Here is a 22,566-nt window from a genome sequence, read left to right as displayed (position 1 = left end):
TTGTAGTGATGTTCTATAGCTGAAAGAAAGTTATAATATGCTCTTGGGAAAACCTGCCTTCCTCTTGATAGCCTCATGTGGTTTGTAGGTCATGTACTAAACAAGGGACTTTGGCTGCTCCTCTTTTGCATTTTGACATTTTCACTGGGGGACCTGTCCCTGAGTTTTGTCAGCACAATTCCCTAGCAGACTTTATGATCTGACAAAGAAGACTAGTTATTGCAGTGTTGTCAATGTAAGCCCATGCAAAGTCTTGCAATGTAACATTAGGGTTGCCAACTCTGATTGAAGCTATTCTGGGAGATCTGTTTCCCCTAACATGACCTAATGTCATTTTCTTAAAATAGCCTGTTAGAATCTCAAGGATTGATTTCAACCGTCATTGGGAGATTGATGCTAATTGTGGGAGACTCCAGGCCAATCCTGGAGGGTTGGCAAGAGTACTAACGCTTGATTCCTGAACCTCTGAAAGGTGGCATTCTGAACTGAAAAAGTCCCAAATCGGTAAGAGGAAGGTGGACTTCTTCTGTGCTTCACGGTCTAACAGGGTTTCCCAATATCCCTTTATTAGGTCCAAGGTAGTAGGTATTTTTACCTTCTACCATGTCCAACATGTCATCAGTTCTGTGCATAAGGTAGACATCTGGCAATATGACAGTGTTAAACTTTCTGCAATCAACTCAAAACCTTATGTTCCTATCTTGGGAACCATGATAACTGGAGATGCCAAGAGAATGTTTGATTTTTTTTTTTTAAATTATCCTAATTTCCACTACCAGAGAGGTAGCTGTGTTAGTATGTAGCTTCGAGAACAATAAAAAGTCTTGTGGCACCTTATAGACTAATAGATATTGTGGAGCATAAGTACTTTTTGTTTCCTTGTGATTTTTTTTCTGATATACTATGCTGGGGATGGGTTGACACTCCAAGTGTTAATCTTACAGACCATTTTATGAGTCAAACCTGGCCTGCTGGAAAACATCTGTGGGTGATTCTGCAACACGCTCCTCTTGACTGGATTTAACTCTTTACCTACCTCAGTACTCTCTAGTGAGGTCTTCCTTTTGATGTTCAGACATCAGATCAATGAGTGCTGCAGTCTGAGACATCTTTTCTGCACAGCATACCACATCTCCAGTTCTATGATGTAATGGCTTACAATAGCTGCTCAGCTGTGATGTGCTTTGTTTAAACCTGCTACAGGCAGAGTTCAAGGAGCAGCCTGGCTGCAGGACCTTTGTGCAGGTAACAGGTCAGCAGGCCCTGCCCTTTAGTTCTCCATTGTGTACCCTTCTTCCCCTCAGAGTAACCCCATCACCAAATCCCCTACATCAAAGTATAGCTCACAGGCACTGTGGCCATCCCAGGCTCTCTATGCAGCATCACTTTTGGTGAGGCTTTGCTGAACCCTTTCCATCATAGTTTTTATATTTTCCCTGAGCTTTTGTACTTATTGGTCTCCACTCCCCACCCCCTTCCACTCTTCCAGGAGTTCATGAGGTGATCCAGGGGGCCACTGAACTTCCTCCACTATCTGAGGTCAAAAAGGGTGAACCCCATGGATTCTGGGATACCTCCCAGTCAGAGAAAGTACAGCCAGGATTCCCGTCACATCCCCTCATGGTACCTACACTCTCAGCATAGTTTTTAGAGTCCCATTGAACCTTTCAGGTAAACTTTTTTGTTTCTCAGTGATCTGGATCAGATCACACCTGTTTTACCCCACACATCCCCCCATAACTGACTAAAGAACTGGGATAGGAAATCTGACCCATAAGCTGATTGCCTCTGAAAAGCCTGAACCTAGTGAAACTGGCTGTTGTTTCAGACTGAGCAACTGCTTCTGAGTATCTGGAGGCAAAGTCAGTTACTGCCAAAATCCATAGGCACCAACCTCCCCCTCTAGGTGGTGGATGCTTGACCCTTAAGCCCCATCTCCCACTCCACCTCTGCTTTGTCTCATCCTGCCCAGCCACACCATGTTCCCTTCTGCCCCTTTCTCCCAACCACACTCTCTGCCTCTTCCCTACCTGCTCCCAGGAACCTGTTGTGTCCTCTCTCCTCCCTCCCACTTCTTCCCAGTGTACCCTGAACACCACAAACCAGCTGTTTCATGGCAGGAGGCAGTGGGAAGAGTTGCTCAGGGAGGCCATTGGTGAGTGAGAATGCAAAGTGAGGGGCTGAGGAGGAGCTTGGCTGCCGGTGAATGCTGAGTATAGGCTAATTTTTCCCCATGAGTGCTCCAGTCCCAGACTACCCATGGAGTTGGCACCTATGACCAATATACATGCCCATTCCTTTTGGGCTGGCCAGGACAATGGGCTGATGATATCTTTGGCTACCCTGAAAAATGCTCCTGTGATTGCTGGGGATGGGCACAAGGGACACCCACAGGCTTCTTTTGCTTCCAGCATTAATCCATTACCTTGTTCTGAATGTTCGGTCAATACTGTTTTTCAAATGCCCTTTCTGTTCCTAAGTTCATTGCACACCAACAGTTGTGTACTTGTAACATTTGCACCACATGATATTTAGTAGCACAGCCATGTGTTTGCAAGTGTTCCTGGGATGTCTCTATTTTCCCCATTAGGCTGGGCTTCTCTGTACATCCTTCTTCGTCTTTATAGAACCTGTCTTTGTTTTCTTTATCTGAACCATTACTGGGGATGGCTGCTTTTATTCTTTCTAAAGAGAAATTTGCCTCCTGCTCCGAAGCAAAATCTCTTTTGCTTTTGCCGGCAGGAGAATGGTCAGAGGTAAGCAGATGCCTTCTCCCTGCGCTAGTGATGCAGTGTCTTTCTCTGCTGACAAGCCTGGCTTGTATGTTAGCTTGTACGTTGACTACTGCCCAAATTGAAATTTTCTTCCATGCAGAAGTTCCCAGATCCTCCATGCAGTCCTCGAGGAATGTCTTCTGAATAATCCAATTTACCAGATTGTAATGGGGGTCTGATTCTTTGCTCTTCATCCAATTTCTCTAATAATGCATCATCTTATGCATGTATTCTGTGACTTAACTTACCAACATTTCTGACAAGCATCAGTGCAGTAGCCTTGTTAGACTGTATCTGCAAAAACAACGAGAAGTCCTGTGGCACCTTAAATAACAGAATTTTTGGAGCATAAGCTTTCGTGGGCAAAACCCCATTTTATCAGATGCATTTCAGGAACCTTTCTGAGGTTCCTGAATTTGCGACAATATGCTCTGGGGTAATTTGAAACCTTGGTCTTGAAAACAGCTTGTTTTATAGCCTCATTTACATCCATATCATTAAACACCTGCAAAGCTTTACTCATTAATTTGCAGAGCAAAACAGTCTCTCTCCAGATTTTGAGGATGTTTTGTATACTGCTTAAATATTCCTCAGTGCATTCAATGCATCCCCTGTAACTAGGATGTAGTTTGTTCTAGGATCCTTGGAGAGGAGAAGTACCAGAACCTATCCTTGTTTTTTCCAGCGATGTTTGTAGCAGGCAGCCTCCCCTCTTTTTTCTTTGGGTGTGTGCTTTTTATCTTCAAGATCTAGTACTTACTGGTGGGCTGCTATCTTGGATTCTGTATGCAGCCCTTTGGTCCACTCAGCTCTTGTCATCTTCTGGCACTCCATCTCAGCCAGTTTGACTTTGTAGCCACAAAGATGAGGCTTGCTTATGTTCAATAGAAATGTGCTGGAATGTAAGTAGAGAATAGGTTTGGGGGCCTAAAATTGGATTTGATAATAATAAGGCTTAGTAAAATATGAGTGATAGGAACTGAGACATTTAGAGGTAAGTTAGAATGCAACCTTGGGCCATGTTGTGAACACGTTTTGAGTTAGGTAAGATAAAATTGGAATGACTTGGAAGAATGCTATCTTATTGGAGAGTTATTAGAATGCTATGCACACAGATGTTAATTAAGATGATGCTTAATGTTACATAGCCAATGAAAAAAATAGAAGGTATTGAATTGTGGTAGCAAGAGCATAGGCAAAGCAAAAAGCAGACTTCATGCTAACTAATTAAGGTGTTTTGTTATAACTGATTACAAAAAGGATAGTATGCTAATTTCATATGAGCATGCTCACCCACCATCAAGGTATCATTAGAGAGCGTTTATATATCTCTTCTTCTCTTATAGGCACTGATTGTCCCTGGTGTACCATTTAATCTTGGAATGTGAGTATCAGTGCAGGGTATGGCTATGTTGTAATGGCTGTTTGCATTAACTACTTATTTTAAATGAAGTCTTTGATTTCTTCACTCAGTGTGTTAGTCACATATCCCTACCTCTATATTTCCACCTGAATGCATGTGGTGAAGGGAGTTTTACCCATGAAAGCTTATGCCCAGATAAAGCTGTTAGGCTATGTTGACACTGCTTCCATGTTCCAAACTAATTTACACAAATAGCACCAAAGTTTGAAATAAGGGTCTATTGTGAAAGTTTCTTTACCCCTCTCACAAGGGGTAGCGGAACTGGCATACTGTGCTCGAAATGGCACTGCTATTTTGAGTGTATGGAAAAGCTGTGGAGTTGCTATTTTGGAATACTGCTGTATCCTGAAATAGCTGCCACAGTTTCAACATAGCCTTAGTCTTTAAGGTGCCACGGGACTCCTTGTTGTTTTTGGAGAGACAGACTAACATGCCTACCCCTCTCAGACACTTCACTACATTGTTATCTGTAACCTCCTCAGGAGTTTGAATCTTAAAAGTTTCAGCTTGCTTACATTCTACATTTTTAAACTCTTACTTAGGAACACACAAAATCAAGGGTAGAACTTGTATGTCTGCCTCACTGAAAATCGCATCAGGATAGCTTTCTGTGGCTGTGCCACCTTACCACTTGGCCCCTGCTTTTGGATCAGCCTGAGCTCTTTATCTTGTTTCCTCCTCTTATGGTTAGTTAAAGCCTGTTACAAACCACATCTGCAAAGGTACCTTGGGAGGTCATTGAGTCCAGTCCCCCGCCTTCTTGGCAGGAACAAACCCCATTCCTGATGGCTTTTTTTTTTTTTTAAATTTATTTGCCTCAGGCCCCTAAATGGTCTCCTCAAGGATTGAGCACATGACCCTGGGTTAGCAGGCCAGCACTCAAACCACTAAGCTACTTTCCTTTGTTGTACTTCTCTCATCCTGAAATAACCCCACACCCAAAATAATGTAAATTTTTCTTTGCCTGCTCCAAAACTTCTCATTTGTGGCTCTCTTGGAATCTAGGGTATAAATGCCTGGAGCATGAGCCTTATCTAATCAGCAAGCTGGGTGCCAGAGGCCACTGACTGACACTCCCCCAGGGTATCCAGAGTTGTGATGCACCTCATCACAACCTTTCCTTACTATGAAACAGTTTATTCGTCTTGCTGCAGGCAGAGGCAATTGATGAGACAATTCCAAGGGTGGGGCCACTGGCCACACGTCCCTCCCCCTCCTGTCCCATGCCCCACCCTCTACCTGCCCCTGCTCCACTCCTTCCTGCTACTCTTTCCCTACCTGCCTCTTCTTGTGGAAATGTCACACTGCTTCTGGTGAATGTGGAGCAGCCCCCTCCCCCGGACTGCTCCATATTCTCTGGAAGTGGCACAATGCTGATGGTGAGTTCAGTGGAGGGAGGAAGGGGGGTGGAGGGACAGCCAACACTGAGGTGCATGTGACCCCCCATGAACACCACCCACATGTTGGTTGTGGGTGGGCTTTCTGAAACCTCCAGGTTTCTCTCCTCTCCAGCCACTCCTCCTCCCTCCTATTATTTTCTTTCTGAAGTTCTTACAACCCTTCATTAGCATTACTTCAGACTGGTGGGACAGGACCCCCTGGGAACCATATATGGTTAATTTACATGTAAACAGCAAGCTATGTAATTATTTTTTGTATGACAGAAGACCTATTTTTCATCTTTGCTGGTGACCACTCCCTAAACACAGAGTTTAAGAATGTACGTTGCAGTGTGTATGGGTAATTCTTTATACAATGTCCATACATGTGTGTCCAGTATACATACCAGAGTCAGCAGATTCGTGCATCCTTATACTTGCTTCAAGGTGTGAACTGTCTGTCACTAACCCTGGGCAAGTTTCAAAGGAGGAAGAAGCATTAAAAGGAGTGAGGGAGGCCACAGCTACTCCAGGAACTGAGGTGCACACCTGATTTTCATCTTACAGCTCTGGGTCCTGTTGAATTCACAAGAAGTTTCAGTAGTCTGTATTTCTCCATGTACCAAACAAGGGTGTCTGGTGAGGGTGACTATCCTTCTTGAATGAAAACCCTCCAGTGGTCTTCCATCTCTGTTACTACCAGGCTTGACTACAGGGACATGATGTACCTCCAGCTGCCTCTAAAAGCTCCTGTCCATGGCAGACATGGCTGCCTCTTCCTGAGTGGAATTGAGGCAATGGGAATGAATAACACCTTTGCCCTATTGGGTTTTAGAAGCAATTAAAGGTGTTGGTCATGATCTGTAAAGATGTGAATGGTATATGAGCCTGGTTATCTAAGAGATCAGCTTGCACCCTACAATTCTTTCTGGTAGTAAAGACTGGCTGGGAAGTGCCCTTCTTTTGGTACTGTACCAAGGCATGCTCAGTGAATGCATTGACCCCTTAAAGGAGGCGGTTGGAGAAGCACAGTTCAATCCCAGTTTGGCATGGAACAAAGAACTCTGGGGCTGTAGTTCAAAGGGACTGACAAAAGGTGTACTCCAGAATCATGTGACTAAGGAGAGCATGTGAGGGCAGGATTGTATAATGCAAGTTGTGTACTTAGGCTGAGAGAGATTAAGGTGAGGTGAGATGTAGGGTCTTTGGTTTGTTTCTGTCATGGCCCCTGAGAAGAGATTAAGGATAAGGTCCTAAGAGAGGGAATGAGAGCTGGGGGGCTTTGCAGAGACTTTCTGGGAAGGAGCTGTGGAGAAAGACTGAAGAGCTATTTCTTTATTGGATGTTTTTTAGATGCCCTGGAAGAGGAAGCTTTATTATTTGGCTGGAAGGGAAACAGTCATGGCTACACCTAGTGCTGGTAAGGTAAGGACCTGTTGTTCAGGTACATAAGACTGATACCTGATTATGGGCCTCTTACATTTTCTTGCCCTTCCCAGTTCATTAAAGCTGGTGTATCTTGACCTTATACAAGCGTTACTTTGTTTTGCCTACAGTTTGAACTATGTTTCTTCTTGGTTAGTATTTTAATTACTGTTGCTGAACTTCTCTGTTGCCAGGATGATAGTCTAGTTCAGTTGTGTTTTGTAGTAGTTTTCATACAGTACAGCCACGTGAACAGCATGAGGGAGGAGAGTTGTAGACTGGGGGGAAAATGGGAGGACTCCAATCTCTGTTTGTTCATTTTTGTCAGTGTGGGATGCCCATACTTCTCACTATCACAATGCTGCATTGCTGCCAGGTCCACTGATTTCCTTAACCTCATTCTAATCCACGATTAAGAATATCATGCTGCTTTGTTTAAAACTATTTGCAGTATTCTTAATGTGCAACAGGACTCCAATCTCCCAATTACAATGTCAACAACTCCATTGTTTTCCTTTTGTTTAGCAAGCAGAACTATCGGGACCCAGATGACTCAGTCTGCTTTTGCTTTTGTTCTGTTTTCCCTAATGAAGCCTTTCTTCCCTATTTACTCATGTGATGGTTCTTCCCATGTTTATTTTGAGTCCATCACTGAAGCTACCATAGATATGGTTCTGTAGCTGCTTCTGTGGCTGCATTGACAGTGGCTTTGATGGTGATGTCATTATGATTCTGTGAGGCTGGTGATTCAATCATAATACCTGATGGATTGATTGTTTGCAAAGATCAGCTGGGGTGACAGCTGGTGCTTGTTTCCACTCCTTGCACTGATTATCCTTTTATCTTTGGTTTCTTTCTCACTTCTGACCACAGTGTTCGATTCTACCCCAGTCATGAATCTTAAGGTTGGAGCAGATTATTTTTCAGTGACAATAGGGGTAGTTTTACAGTCACTCCTGTCACTATGGCATTTGCTTTTTTGCTTTCATTCGGATGTAGTATTTGTCCTTCCTTATGTTCACTTAGATTGAAGTATTGTAAGTTTTAAAGGATTTTTATAAATGTGCCCATCAGGCAATTTTCAAAGCATATGGAAAACAAGCACACACAGCTCTTATAAAAGAGCCACTCCAGGTTACGCCCAAGTTTAATTGCTGTATTATCCCCATAAGTGCTGCTCTCTGGGAACAGCCTAAGATAGTAAGTGGGCCTTACTCAGTGTCCTGTAGGTCAACAGACTTGGGTCCTATTGGATCAATTTCAGGAGTTAACCTCAGAGTTCAGGCTCAGGAGCTTTTTGTTACTCTCCCAGAACAGTCAAATCTAGGGACACTAAACAGCTGAATGACACAGAAGATCTTAGTCCCAGTTGTGCCTGTATAACTGCCCACAGGAAGACTTAAACATGGGACCTCTAGAATCAAGTGCAGATGCCACTGCAGCTTGAGCTAAAGGCCAGCTAGCACTTGGCTTAGGCTGTAGAGGACACTTACTCTTTCTCTGCGAAATGCTCTAGGTAGCACTACATGGAACAGTTAACCACACAGAGGTGTGTGGGTTATACCTGCACTGCAGAAGAACCTAGAGAGCTTGAGAGCTCTAGTTCCTTCTGTCTTTCTCCATTAATGCTGTCTGTCAATTCCTCCTTTGTTGTGGTTGCTCTTCTACCCGCCAGCAAATCATAAAGCAGTGTTCCTCAACCTTTTTTTTTATAAAGTACCCCCTTTAAAAAATTATAAGTACCCCAAGACTTCTCTTGTGTACCCTGAAGGGGATGTGTACCACTCATTGAGAAACATTCAACCTTTCCAGATTACTGTACCCTTTTCAGTAGTCAGATTTGTTTTGCATACCACCAAGTTACACCTCACTTAAAAGCTACTTAGAGAAACATGTAAAAAAATATTACAGAAGACTACAGTAGGACCCCCTGCCCCGAGTTATGTGAGGGTCGTGTTCCTGTGCAACCCTCACATAACTCAAATTTCATGCAAGTCAGGTTTCCAGGCTCCCCTGGGCTTGCAGGAGTCAGGAAACTGACCAGTGCACTGGTCAGTTTCCTAGCTCCTGCCACAAGAGGGGAGCTGAGAGCCAGGCTGCTGCCTGGTTCCTGGCTCTCTACCACTGTCGGAGTCAGGCACAGTGGCAGGGAGCCAGGCATGGCTTCTCCCTGGCTTTCCCCAGCCAGGGGCTGGAGCAGGGAGCTGGAGAGGGGATTTCAACTTGCACTTAACTTGCGTTAATGCAAGTTAAGCACAAACTGACATCGCACAAATCGGGGGTTTACTGTATTACTGAAAACTTGCTGAATTTTAACCATCTTATCAAATAAATGAGTTGGAATAGAAATATTGTACTTACATTTCAGCATAAAGCATGTGAAGCAGTAGAAACAAATCACTGTCTGAAGGACTTTTTAGATTGTACTGACTTTAGAGGTGTTTTTATGTAGCCCGTTGTAAAACTAGGCAAATATCTAGATGAGTTGATGTAACTCCGCAAGAACTCAGAGTACACCTAAAGGTACATGTACCCCTGGTTAAGAAATGCTGCCCGAGAGTACAGCTCTTATTGTCTGCAACAGATTTGGATCTGCTGTGTAACAGTTGATGAAAGTTGCACATTGTGATTGGTATGGGGATGTTTGCCGAATGAATGTATTGGATTTGCTCACTGACAGACAAAAAACAGGAAAAACAGACAAAAAAGAAAATAACAGATCCTGAAAACCCTTTTTCTGTAAATACATGAGAGCTGCTGAAGGACAATGCCAGAACCAGTGGTGCTGAGGACCCTGGCTTGGTGCTAAGGATCTTGGCTCAGCCTCTGCTGAGCCTGCTGGACTGGCTTTGAGCAGGAGGGCCAAACAAAGCGTGGGAACACAGAGAACAGAAGGACTATGGTAGGGTTTACAAATAGCTGTCACCCTGGCAGGAGGGTAGTTGTTTGGGGGAATCAGAGGGACTCTGTGTGAAGGCGTTAACAATGCTGGTTTTTCCCTGGCTCTTCAGGGCCTGCTTGTTCAGCTGCACTTAGCTGCACTACACCAGCAAATGAGAGAGGGAGAGAGCGTGCTCTGGGCAAAATTATAATTTTGTTTTCGGTGCTGATGCTGTAGGTGATGGTAGCTGTGCTTGTTAGATCTGGCCTGGCTGTCAGTGCAGGAGGATTTCTGTAAGAGTTGTTTTTTTGCTGGTGGTAAATGGACTACCTGTTGTATTATAGAAGCTTTCTTGTTTGCCAAGGAAAAATGTTATTTTACAGTTTGTGTAACCCACACACCTAGCTATGACTCACTGTGCCATGTAGTGGCACCTAGACCGCTCAGGGAGAGTTACTGTCCTCTACCACCTTAGCTAAGAGCTAGTAGGCTTTCAGCTCCCACTGTAGAGGTTCATGTACTGAATTCTAGATATCCCAGGTTTGAGTCTCTCTGTGGGCATTTGCATGGCACCTCCCATTTACAGTTGTTAGGCTGCGTCTACACTTGCATTCCTTCTTTGAAAGAGGCATGCAAATAAGGGAAAGCAAAACTGCAAATGAGGTGTAGATTTACATATCTGGCACCTCATTTGCATATCCATTTGAAAGAGCTTCTTTTGAAAGAAGAAAAGCAGTGCAGATGCTAATGTTCCGAAAGTAAACCCCCATCTTTGAAAGAACCCTTCTTCCCATTTAAAAAAAAGCCCATACATTATTTCTCAGGACCACATATATAACTTTGCAAACAAGTCCAGGCAGGTGTGTTTTTATAAACATTGTAACTGAAGCTGTAAAGGTGGAATTTTCCAAATAACGCAAAGTTACCAAAACTGCATCAAACAGTACTAAGTTCTACAATTGCTTACCCTATTCTTTATATGGCCTTTGGAAGAACAGAAGCTAGTGCAGTGCTGCTGATTGATCCAGCATTAGCTGTAGAAAGCAACAGCAGGTTAGAGAACAAGCCCCTAGAACAGTGGTTCCCAAACTTTCCGGCATCATAGCCCCCTTTTGATTTTTGAGAAACCCTCACACCCCCTTCTTTACTGTCATCCACCCCCCCAATAAAAATTTAATTCATAATTTGAAATAAACACAAAAGCTTGATAATAAAAATGGTATTTAAAATTAAAAATTTTCTTAGCCCCTCTTGGTTGCCTGATGCAGCCCCAGCTGGCCAGCTGTCTGAGCCCCGAGCCAGCCTCCAGAGATGCCTGCGCCAACGCCCGCCTGCCTGAGACCTGCACGGCCCGAGCCCCATGCCACTGGGGCCAGCCACCTGCTCGCCCGCCAGCTGCCAGGGCCAGCTGTCCACCTGCCCGCCGGCTGCCCAAGCCCTGTGCTGCCGGGACCAGCTGCCTGCCCACCAGTCACCCACCCCAGCCGTGGGTGAGCTACCCGCCCAAGCCCGACGCTGCCAGGGCCAGCCACCTGAGCCCCATGAGTCCTGCAAACTGGCCGGCCACCTGAGCCCCGCAAATTCTACAAGCCACCCACCTGAGCCCCTCCCTTGCCCTCCCACAAAGCTAGGCACCCCCAGCTCCCTGTCTAACCCCATCCTTCTCCTCCTCCCCAACCCACACTCACTCTCATTTGCAGAAGGCAGCTAGCTCCACCTAGGTCTTTGCTGGCTGCCTGCTTTTTATAGTGGCTGCACAGAGTCACCCATGTAAAATGGCAGGGGCTGAGAGTTGGAAGCAAAGGCTGGACCTTTCTTCAGGTAGAGGGAGTGATGGGAGAGCCAGGTGGCCTCGTGTGATGGAGTGGGGGGGGTGCATGTGTGAGTCAGGCTGGATGTCCGAGGCAAGCAGCAGCTCCCAGTGGCTAAGGATGACCCTGGGGCTACAACTGGCAGATAACACCTCTGCCTAAACAAAGAGCAGGGAGGAGCTGAGCTGGGTTTTGAATCGGGGGGCGGCAGTTAGAGGCGAGGAGAAGGGAGAGCTGGAAGGCAGCCAGCCTGAGGAGGGGAAAGCTACACCCCAGAGGGGCACCCCTCGGGGTCTTCCCCCCAGGACAGGTTGGAAGGACTGTCTCTGGCTGCTATGCTGTTGCTTCTGTGAGAAACTGGACATCTGTTGCCTAATAAACCTGCTGTTGTACCTGCTGAGTGAGAGTCACTCCTGCCAGCGGACGGGGTGCAGTGCAGGGGAACCCCTGAACCCCATCACACTGGTGTCAGAAGTGGGATGCACTGCACCCACGGATGAGCTCCCAGCAGTGGCTGACTGAGCACCAGAGAAGGAAGGAGTCTCACAAGAGCCAGAGGGGGAACAGAGCCATTCCTGCAGCTACTGCTGGTGAGTGGATACCCCGGGAAATAGCGGGGAGATGGATTATACCAGACTCCTGAAGGCAGAGCTAGCAGGGCTGTGCAGAGAGAGGGGCCTGACCGTGGGGAAGGCGACCAAGGCCCAGCTGATTGCACAGCTGGAAGAGAATGACCGATCCGGGGGGGCAGAGCCTGTCCCGGCAGAAAGTGGCCGGTCAGCCTCGGGAAGCGTTTCGGATTCTCCGACAGGAGCAGGGGCTCGACGCCGTCCGACAGACGCGGTGCCCACCAGGTCGCGCTCAGCTAGCGGTGGTCCATCGCGGGCAGAGTCCCCCGCCGCAGAGCTGAGACGGCTGGAACTCAAGGTGAAATTAAAGGAACTGGAGCACCAGGAACGGGAAAGAGAGCGTGAGCGCCAGGAACGAGAAAGAGAGCGTGAGCTTGAGCGCCAGGAACGAGAAAGAGAGCGTGAGCACGAGTGCCAGCTACAAGAGAGACAGCGGGAGGAGAGAGAGCGAGAGCGGGAGCATGAGCGAACCATGGCAGAGGCGAGACGCCAAGAGGCCCCAGCTGCGGTAAGCGGGGAGAGGGCCAGACGGCTCGGGGTGGCCAGTCACTTGGAGACGCGTGTGCTGGCCCAGTGTCAGGACACAGGGGACATGGACGAGTTCCTTACCGCCTTCGAGCGAGCCTGTGAGTTGCATGAGGTTCCCCCAGATGAGTGGCTCCGGCACCTCACCCCCTTGCTAGGCCGGAAGGGCGCAGCGGTGCTCAGCCAGCTGGTGGGGCTGCAGCCTGGGGACTATGAACGGTTCAAACAGGCCCTGCTGCATAAGTTCGGGCTGACTCCGGAGATGTACAAGAAGAAGTTCCAGGAGGCGCAGAAGAGGCCAGAGGAAACCCACGTAGATACAACCGCCCGCCTGAAGCAATACTACCAGAAGTGGGCGTTCGGAATGGGAGTCCAGTCCGTAGAGGACCTGATCGAGCTGGCGGTTGTGGAGCGATTCTACGAGATGTGCGCACCTGACCTGAGGGTGTGGCTCGTGGACCGGAAGCCAGGGGACTCACATGATGCAGGGAAACTGGCAGATGACTTCACAAACAGCCGGGCCAGGTTTGAAAGTGAGCCCCACAAGGAGAGGGAGTCTCGGAGAGAGAGGGAGTCCCGGAGGGAGAGGGAGTCCTGGAGAAACCGAGAATCTCAGAGAGACCGGTCCCTAACTGTACGACAGAGGGGACCACCTCTTGGGCAAGCCCAGGAAAGAGGGGCCAGCCACCCACCCCCCAGAGAGCCAAACAGAGCCCGGACAGAGCAGCCGGCCCGAGGGACACAACCAGACCCAGGCTGTTACCGCTGTGGGCGAAAGGGGCATAGAGCAGCCCAGTGCCCCAGGCTCCCAGACAGGTTGAGCAGGCCGGGGGGTCATGGAGTCAACTGGGTGGGGTCCCAGAAGTCAGAGGGGCTGGCGGCCAAGGCGGGTGGTGCTGACAAGGGGCACTCAGATTGGGCCGAATCCGCCCCACAGACCAGCTCCTCAGGGGGACCAAAGGCTCAGAGGCCAGTTTACAGAGTGGGGGCAGCGCTACCTCTGTGGAGCAAGTGTCTCAAACACCTCGAGGTAGATGGGAAAAAGGTCACGGGGTTCTGGGACACAGGCGCTGACGTGACGCTGGCCCGACCCGGGGTGGTGGCACCGGGCTGCATGATACCCGATTCCCACCTGACGATAACAGGAATTGATGGGACCCCTTTCAAGGTGCCCATGGCCAGGGTGCACCTGAAATGGGGGAAGAAGGAAGGCCCCAAGGAAGTGGGCGTGCACAGCCATTTGCCGGCAGATGTACTGATGGGGGCTGACCTGGAGAACTGGCAAGGTGAACGCCCTCGTGCCCTGGTCCTGACCCGTAGCCAAAGAAAACGAGGGGTGCGCTCCCCAGATTCAGGGGTACAGGCCCAGCCAAAGCCACAGGGGCCAACCCTGAGAGAAAGGGGGCCCCCAAAAACCAGATCTCACAGGCCAGGGATGCTGGAGCCAGGCAGGGATGGGGAAGTAGCCTCCGCTCCTGCCCGAGCGGAAGAATTCCAGGCAGAGCAGCAGAGAGACCCCTCCTTGCAGAAGCTGAGGGAACTGGCCAGTCTCAGCCCAGCTCCGCAGCTGGGGGAGGGCTGCAGGGAGAGATTCCTGTGGGAAAAGGGATTCCTGTACCGGGAATGGGCTCCCAGACGCAAAGCGGAGCCATGGAAGGTCCAGAGGCAACTGGTGGTTCCCCAAAAGTACCGGCGCAGGCTGCTGTACCTAGCTCATGATGTCCCGCTCGCAGGACACCAGGGGATCCACCGCACCAGGAGAAGGTTGTTACAGAACTTTTTCTGGCCAGGGATCTTTGCAGCTGTCCGTCTGTATTGCCTGTCCTGCGATCCCTGCCAGAGGGTGGGGAAGAGCCGGGACAAGGGGAAAGCTGCCCTGAGGCCACTGCCCATCATAGAGGAGCCTTTCCAGAAAGTGGCTATGGACATAGTGGGACCCTTCAGCAAGGCAACGCGTTCGGGGAAGAAATATATTTTGGTAGTGGTAGATTTTGCCACGCGATACCCAGAAGCAGTGGCCTTGACCTCTATCGACGCTGACACCGTGGCAGATGCACTGCTGTCCATTTTCAGCAGAGTGGGGTTCCCCAAGGAGGTCCTCACAGATCAGGGGTCCAACTTCATGTCGGCCCTACTGCAAAGCTTGTGGGACAAGTGTGGGGTCCGGCACACCTGGGCCACAGCCTACCACCCGCAGACCAATGGGCTGGTGGAGAGGTTCAATGGGACTCTGAAGCAGATGCTGAGAACCTTCATGAATCAATACCCCCATGACTGGGACAAGTACTTACCCCACCTGCTGTTTGCATACAGGGAGGTGCCCCAGGAATCCACGGGGTTCTCCCCGTTTGAGCTGCTGTATGGAAGGAGGGTACGGGGACCCTTGGACTTGCTCAGAGAAGAGTGGGAGGGGACGGCCTCCCCTGAAGGGGAGTCAGTGGTACAGTATGTACTGACCTTCCGGGAAAAACTCACCGAGCTCATGGGCCTGGCCAGGGAGAACCTCTCCATGGCCCAAAGGAAGCAAAAGGTCTGGTATGACCGTAACGCCAGGGCCCGAGCCTATGCCACCGGGGATCAAGTGATGGTCCTTATACCTGTGCGGCGGAACAAGCTGCAAGCGGCCTGGGATGGGCCCTTCAAGGTCGTCAAACAGCTAAATGACGTGAATTATGTGGTGGAACTGTCGAACCGGGCCCACCGCCACCGGGTCTATCATGTGAACATGATGAAACCTTACTGGGACAGGCAGAACTTGGTGCTGGCCGTGTGCAGACACTGGGAGGGGCAGGGGGAAGATCCCTTGTTGGATTTACTCACAAGGACTGGAGCCGGCTCCTTGCTGGAGTCTATTCCCCTCTCAGACCAGCTGACCCCTGCCCAGCAGACGGAGATCAAGGAGGTGCTGCATTCGCATCAACAGCTGTTCTCGGACAGACCCGGACGCACTGACCTGGCTGTCCACCGAATAGAGACAGGCACCCACGCCCCTATCAAGTGTGTGCCATTCAGAGCCACAGGGAGGACGGCTCAGGACATAGAGCGGGAGGTTGAAGACATGCTGGCTCTGGGGGTGATCCAACCCTCGTCCAGCCCCTGGGCCTCTCCCGTGGTGTTAGTCCCTAAAAAAGATGGGTCTGTTCGGTTTTGTGTGGACTATCGCAAGCTTAACGCCATCACTGTCTCGGACGCCTACCCCATGCCCAGGCCTGATGACCTTTTAGACAAGCTGGGGGGAGCCCGTTACCTCACCACCATAGACCTCACCAAGGGGTACTGGCAAGTGCCATTAGACCAAGATGCCCGGCTGAAGTCGGCTTTCATCACTCCTGTGGGGCTCTACGAGTTCTTGGTCCTGCCCTTCGGCCTCAAGGGGGCACCCGCTACCTTCCAGCGTCTGGTGGACCAGCTACTGAAAGGGATGGAGAGCTTTGCCCTGGCTTACATGGACGACATTTGCATCTTCAGCCAGACGTGGGAGGACCATGTGTCCCAACTCAAGCAGGTGCTGGACCGACTCCAGAAGGCCGGGCTGACTATCAAGGCAGGGAAGTGCAAGGTGGGAATGGCTGAGGTGACCTACCTGGGCCACAAGGTGGGCAGCGGCTGCTTAAAGCCAGAGCCAGCTAAAGTGGAGGCTGTCAGAGATTGGCCAACACCCCAGACTAAGAAGCAGGTCCAGGCCTTCATTGGGATGGCGGGGTACTACCGGAGGTTTGTGCCCCACTTTAGCTCCATCGCAGCCCCCCTCACGGAGCTGTGTAAAAAGGGAAAGCCTGACAAGGTGGTCTGGACCGAGCAGTGCCAAGAGGCCCTCTGCGCGCTGAAGGAGGCTCTGGTCAGGGCCCCAGTGCTGGCAAATCCAGACTTCAACAAGCCCTTCCTGGTGTTCACCGATGCCTCGGACGTGGGGCTGGGGGCGGTGCTAATGCAGGTGACTGACAAAGGGGAGAAACACCCCATCGTGTACCTGAGTAAGAAGCTGCTGCCCCGGGAGCAGAACTACGCAGCCATAGAGAAGGAATGTCTGGCCATGGTGTGGGCGCTGGGGAAGCTGCAGCCGTACCTGTTTGGACGGCGTTTCACCATGTACACCGATCACTCACCCCTGACCTGGCTGCATCACATGAAAGGGGCCAACGCCAAGCTCCTGCGGTGGAGTCTGCTCCTGCAGGACTACGACATGGAGGTGGTCCACGTCAAGGGGAACAACAACACCATAGCCGATGCCCTGTCACGCAGGGAGGGCCCCGAACTTCCCCAGGTCACTGGCTAAGTGACCCCGCTCAGTGCGGTCTGGAAGTGGGGAGAGATGTGATGGAGTGGGGGGGGTGCATGTGTGAGTCAGGCTGGATGTCCGAGGCAAGCAGCAGCTCCCAGTGGCTAAGGATGACCCTGGGGCTACAACTGGCAGATAACACCTCTGCCTAAACAAAGAGCAGGGAGGAGCTGAGCTGGGTTTTGAATCGGGGGGCGGCAGTTAGAGGCGAGGAGAAGGGAGAGCTGGAAGGCAGCCAGCCTGAGGAGGGGAAAGCTACACCCCAGAGGGGCACCCCTCGGGGTCTTCCCCCCAGGACAGGTTGGAAGGACTGTCTCTGGCTGCTATGCTGTTGCTTCTGTGAGAAACTGGACATCTGTTGCCTAATAAACCTGCTGTTGTACCTGCTGAGTGAGAGTCACTCCTGCCAGCGGACGGGGTGCAGTGCAGGGGAACCCCTGAACCCCATCACACCTCGCACCCCCCATCTCTGGAATTTCTTCACACCCCCCAATTTGGGAAACCATGCCCTAGAAGCAAGCCTCAAAGGTTAAGGCAATTATTCAGTTCATTTTTTTTTTTCTCCATTGTAGCCTGATGGGTCGTTACACTTGGTACCTTTCAGATAGCTGATATTCTGACTCTTCTCATTGAATCACCCTTCCTTTTTAACTTAGACTTGCAAGTTCTTGAATTATTTTTCAAGCTAGCATTTTTCTCATCTGGTATCACTGAACCCTCGTCCATACTATTCCAGAAGTTTGAACAGCTCTGTGCAGATATATAGAGTAGCAGGTCCCCCACTCCAAGAGCATATTGATGTCCTCTTTTTATCCAGAGTCCCATTTTGTTAGCTGTTTTGCAAACGTCTGTCTCAGTAGAGGTTGTGGATCTTGTTTGTCAGGGACAGAAGATGCCAAGAAGAGAACCTTTGCACTGACATTTCACCAGCTTGGTACATTGTCAAAATAAACCCTGTATTGGTGTAACATTAAAAAACAACATAGAGAAGAAATATACGTTAATAACCAATAATATATTATTGAATATGAAAAAACTAAATGATAACTGCCTGCTACAAAGACAAAGCATGCGTCCATTATGCCTAGTTATTAAAACAATTTTTCTCTTTCTAAAATCATCACTGCATATTGTAATCTGCTGAAGTTGTATATGTTCTGTTTTAAATTAATCCAAATCCAAGTCCTTGGGGGTTCTGACTCATCATGTGAATGTATACTCCATAGCCAAAGCCCCACATGCTAAATTGAGAATATAATCTACCTTATGGCTTGTTTAAAAATCACATAGTTTGATGGATGCTATTGCAGCTGAACTCGCCATGGAATATGTTGCAATAATCATGTCCCTAAAGTGTTTGAGTACCACCTCTGCTCCAGTCTTAAATTGGGTTCTCAAAGGCCTATAGTTTTCCTTTTCCAGTGGTAGAGTTTCCCATACCTGCCTCTCTATGAAAGGAGTATGTGATGGACATCAGGGACATATACACAAAACTGTACTGCAGGGAAGGGGCCAGGTAAAAATCCCCGTTACCATCTGAGCATCGTCCTGCTAGAACGTATGGGGGATGAAGGTAAAGATGATTCTAGACCTCTTTTGTGCCTACATCCTGGCTCAAGTTAGAGCAGCCACAGAGCTGCTCTAACCTGTGGTGACTGCAGCGGTCCTGTAGGACAGTGTCACCCATTGGAGATCCAATAGTATACTCCAGTCAAGGCTGTTCTTCCCATGCTAGACCCCTGCTTGGCTTCCAGATGTTGCTAACATGCTCCCTCTGCTACGTGTAGAGAGGTATTAGGGGCATCCACTTGAGTTACCTCTTCAGAGAAATCTTCATCAAGTTTAAGGTCCCCTGACACTAGCCCAGGGTGGTGAGACTCACCAGAGCGAAGAAGTAGGGCTGGTAGACACAGCATGTCACCAGGGAGAACTCAAAGGGCTGTCAGAAACCCTAAAGATTGCCATCTGAGGGAGAAGCCAGGAGGCTGACCTGATGGGGATGTCTCCTTCCCCAAATGAGAGAGTGCACAGAAGATGCCGGGTTGGGAAACAGGGCTGCCAAGCTCCCTTGAAGATGTTGAAAGGTAGCATCTCGCAACTGTGCTTCCTTCCACAGGACGGTAAGGAGTAGAAGGGACAATCCTCTGCTAGCCAGGATGCACAGTGGAGAAGCCATAGGGGCAGGATACTGGCAAACAGGGGAAAAAGACCATATGGCATAGAAATGAATGGGGGCGGCTTTTGGGGCTGAGCCATGTACCTGGGTGAGGGTGGGGAGCAAGGAATGCAACACTTTTAAATGGACACAGTTTTTTTAACATTTCAAATAAGCTCCAAGGAGGGATTGGGGTTGCTGATAGTTTATAAGTGTGTGTGAGTGAATGGTGGGATTTTTTTTTCTTTTGCCCAGCTAAGAAAGCAGTGTCCTAAAAAAAAACCCACCAGAATACATATGCATAACCCTGGGGGAGCTCTGGCTTTCTTGGAAAGTTGTTTATGGCAAAACATTTTGCAATGTTGGCAACTGTGCTCAGTCAATAAGTCTGCTGACATCACTGGGAAAATTGTTGCTGATGGTAGGCTTTAAGCTCAAATTCTGCAGTCTTATTGGAAAACTTCCTGGGTAGAGAGTACTAGAAACAAATGTTCTCTGACCTCACTAAATGAGAGTGAGCCAATCTGGCCATCTCGTAGAATATATACATACCTACATCTCCTGCAGTTCTCTTGTATACTGGGTGAGCATATGGATGTCACTGCTGTACAATTTCTTTTCAGTATTATGAATCTCCCATGTCTGGTTTGGATTTTATTACCATGTATCACTTCCAGATCCAGAATTCCAAGTTTTTTGGTAACTCTCATCTTCCATAAAGTTGCAATTATCAAGTATGTATGGGCTACATTAGATATTTTTTCCATGTGGGTTTTGAACTCTGGAAAGCTCTGCTATTATTTAATATTCTCATTGTTCTGTGGCACATTAATCACATTGTTACAAATTATTTATGGGTAAACATTTTGCAGAGTTAACAGCCTCCAGGACAATAGAATGCTCTGAGGTCTCACTCACAATTGGGAGACACACTGTAAATATTTGTGGTGAGTGCCTTTCTCCTCCATCCCTCAAAGATAATTAAGATAAGTATTAGCGAGTAATTAGCAATAAATACAATGAACAAACCAAGGATAATGGGTCACAATAGTTAATGGTGGTTGATTTTATGGTTTGATATTTATGCATGTGACAGGGTGCCATTAGCACCACCCTGGTCACTGACATTGCTGCAGCCTCAAAAAGGCTGCAGGCTCAGCTGAGGGCAATTAGAAACTTTCTATGAGCTTCACTGTGCTAGCAAGGTAGGTGGGTAGAAAATATAGGGGAAGAAAGCAGGACATGAGGGGTTTGGAAGGACATGAGGCCAGAGAAAGGGAGTGAGGGCACTGGAAAGCCTACCCTTGCTGAAGTCTTCATTGCAGGGCATTACTGTGTAAGAGAGGACTGAATGCTCACGTTGGTGAAAGATACCCAGCCTGGTGTGCGTTTCTGACTGGGAAGCTACCTGAAGTAGCCAGGCAGTGAAGTTCACTGGGTAGCGATGGATGTGCCCTGTGATAGGGCAGTACAACAAAGTTCCTTGGTATATTCTGTGCAGTAGGAACGGCTGAGGGTCCCTTGCCAAGCACCGGGTTATTAAATCTGTGCTGAGAAATGGGGAGCAAAGGGCAAACGCATGAAGCTCCACTGAGTCTGCGTCTAATAAGCCTGGGAGCAACTCCAAGGCTAGGGCAGCTTGTAAGGATATTATAGAGGCCATTTGAGTGACTCTTGGAACCTTTAAAGTTGAAGGGAATGGGGGAGGCCCCAGAAGTGAAGACCTTCTTCATTTATAGCTCAAATAGATAATCACCCCCACACCCCTTGCCCTGGTACCTCTTCCCAGCGCATGTGTGTGCCCACATACCCTCATTTCAGGAGTGCTCCTGTAACTGCTCCGTGGGATTTTCGCATCTGTGCCAGCTGCTGGATCTGGTCTAGATTTCCCCTCCTACCAGGCAGTGCAATGCTTTTTAAAGCTGGTCGGGGACCAGCACATCAATTCCATGGCAGATTCCAACCATTCAGATTTTGTTTTTGTTCCAAATCACAATGTTTTGACACAGAAGGCGACGTGTGCCTGTGGAACACTTGGAGTCTGGAAAAAAAAATGCATTTTTCTGTGGAAAAACTATTCCATCTAAACTTTTATCAGCTGACCTCATTCAAGGCTACAGAGAGAGACAGAGAGAGGAAGATGGTGGATTTGGCAAATAGGATTGTTTGTTAAATGTATAAGGGCAAACGGTACAGTACTTCGATAAAACTTCTTTTTAATTGGGTTACACAAACAACAGGGTTGTCTTAAATAAGACCCCAGGATTTAAATATAGTCAATGCAGAGACATTTTGAACAAACTCCCCCTTTATAAATGGTCTGGTCCTGTAAAGGCATGTCTACACAGTGAGCCTCTCAGGCTGGGTAGACTGACTCATGCTTGAGGGTGGGAGAACAGGCTTCAGGATGTCGAGGCTTGGACTGCAACTCAGGCTCTCAAGCCCTCCTCTCCCCTAGCTGCACTGTAGACATACCCTGGCAATCTAGAGCAGGGTGCAAAGAGCCACGTATGATATTAGATAAAAATAAATTATCATACGTGGCTCAGTGCTCCCCCCCCATCCCTCAGAGCCAGGCACCACTGGTATAACACAATTCCTTCCCCCTCCTCCAGAACTAGGCACTCTCACCCCTTCCACACTCTAATCAAATCCCCCTCCCCTCCTCTGGAACCTGGCACCCCCAGACCACCTCCTCTGCTCCAACTCAATGCCCCTCCCACTCTAACTCAATGCTGGCAACTCACTAGAGCTTCCGCCGCTCCAGAGCTGCCACTGCCACCATGAGCTTCTCCCACCAAGTGGTGGGGCACACGCGCAGAGCGGCGGACAACACTCCTGGCAAGCAGCTTGGAGGAAGGGCCACATTTAATGGCTGAAAGAGCCATATCAGGCTCAAGAGCCATGTGTTGGCCAGCCCTGATCTGGAGTATGAGATGTAAATTTGCCACTTCCTGGTGGGGAAAGGGCTTTAAATGCCTCGAGTCTGATTCTGCTCTGCTACTGTGAGGTGAATTTAGAGTAATCGGGTTGACTCATCGGAGTCCTGCTATCGTAAAGTCAATAGGACCAGTCCTCATTGTGCTTGGAGTGGCTCTGCAATACCTCATTCATTACGGGAGGGTCTGTGCTGTGTGCCAAACTGTACAAATATCTGCATGGTGTGAGTCATTCCACTAGAAATAGATCTCAAACTACCAAAAGCTCATTGTATTGTGTTCGGAATAAAAATTGGACAGGAAACGGTATCCTGGGCTTTAGGCATCTGAAGTGAACCCCTTGTGA

At 48.7% G+C, this 22,566-nt stretch overlaps 1 protein-coding gene across 1 annotated transcript in view; it reads left to right on the top strand.

Moving 5' to 3' along the window:
- Positions 1–4,120: 4,120 nt before the first annotated feature.
- CRYZ (crystallin zeta) overlaps positions 4,121–22,566 on the top strand; it is an 88,238-nt gene continuing 69,792 nt past the window's right edge. Inside the window, exons 1-2 of the mRNA XM_075003486.1 lie at positions 4,121–4,158; positions 6,930–6,996. The gene's annotated coding sequence lies outside the window, so the exon portion shown is untranslated. The remainder of the gene's footprint in view (positions 4,159–6,929; positions 6,997–22,566) is intronic.

This window comes from Carettochelys insculpta, chromosome 9 (assembly GCF_033958435.1).
Source record: "Carettochelys insculpta isolate YL-2023 chromosome 9, ASM3395843v1, whole genome shotgun sequence".
Taxonomy (NCBI): domain Eukaryota; kingdom Metazoa; phylum Chordata; order Testudines; family Carettochelyidae; genus Carettochelys; species Carettochelys insculpta.
Note: the sequence above shows the minus strand (reverse complement) of the source record. Positions and strands in the feature narration are given on the sequence as shown.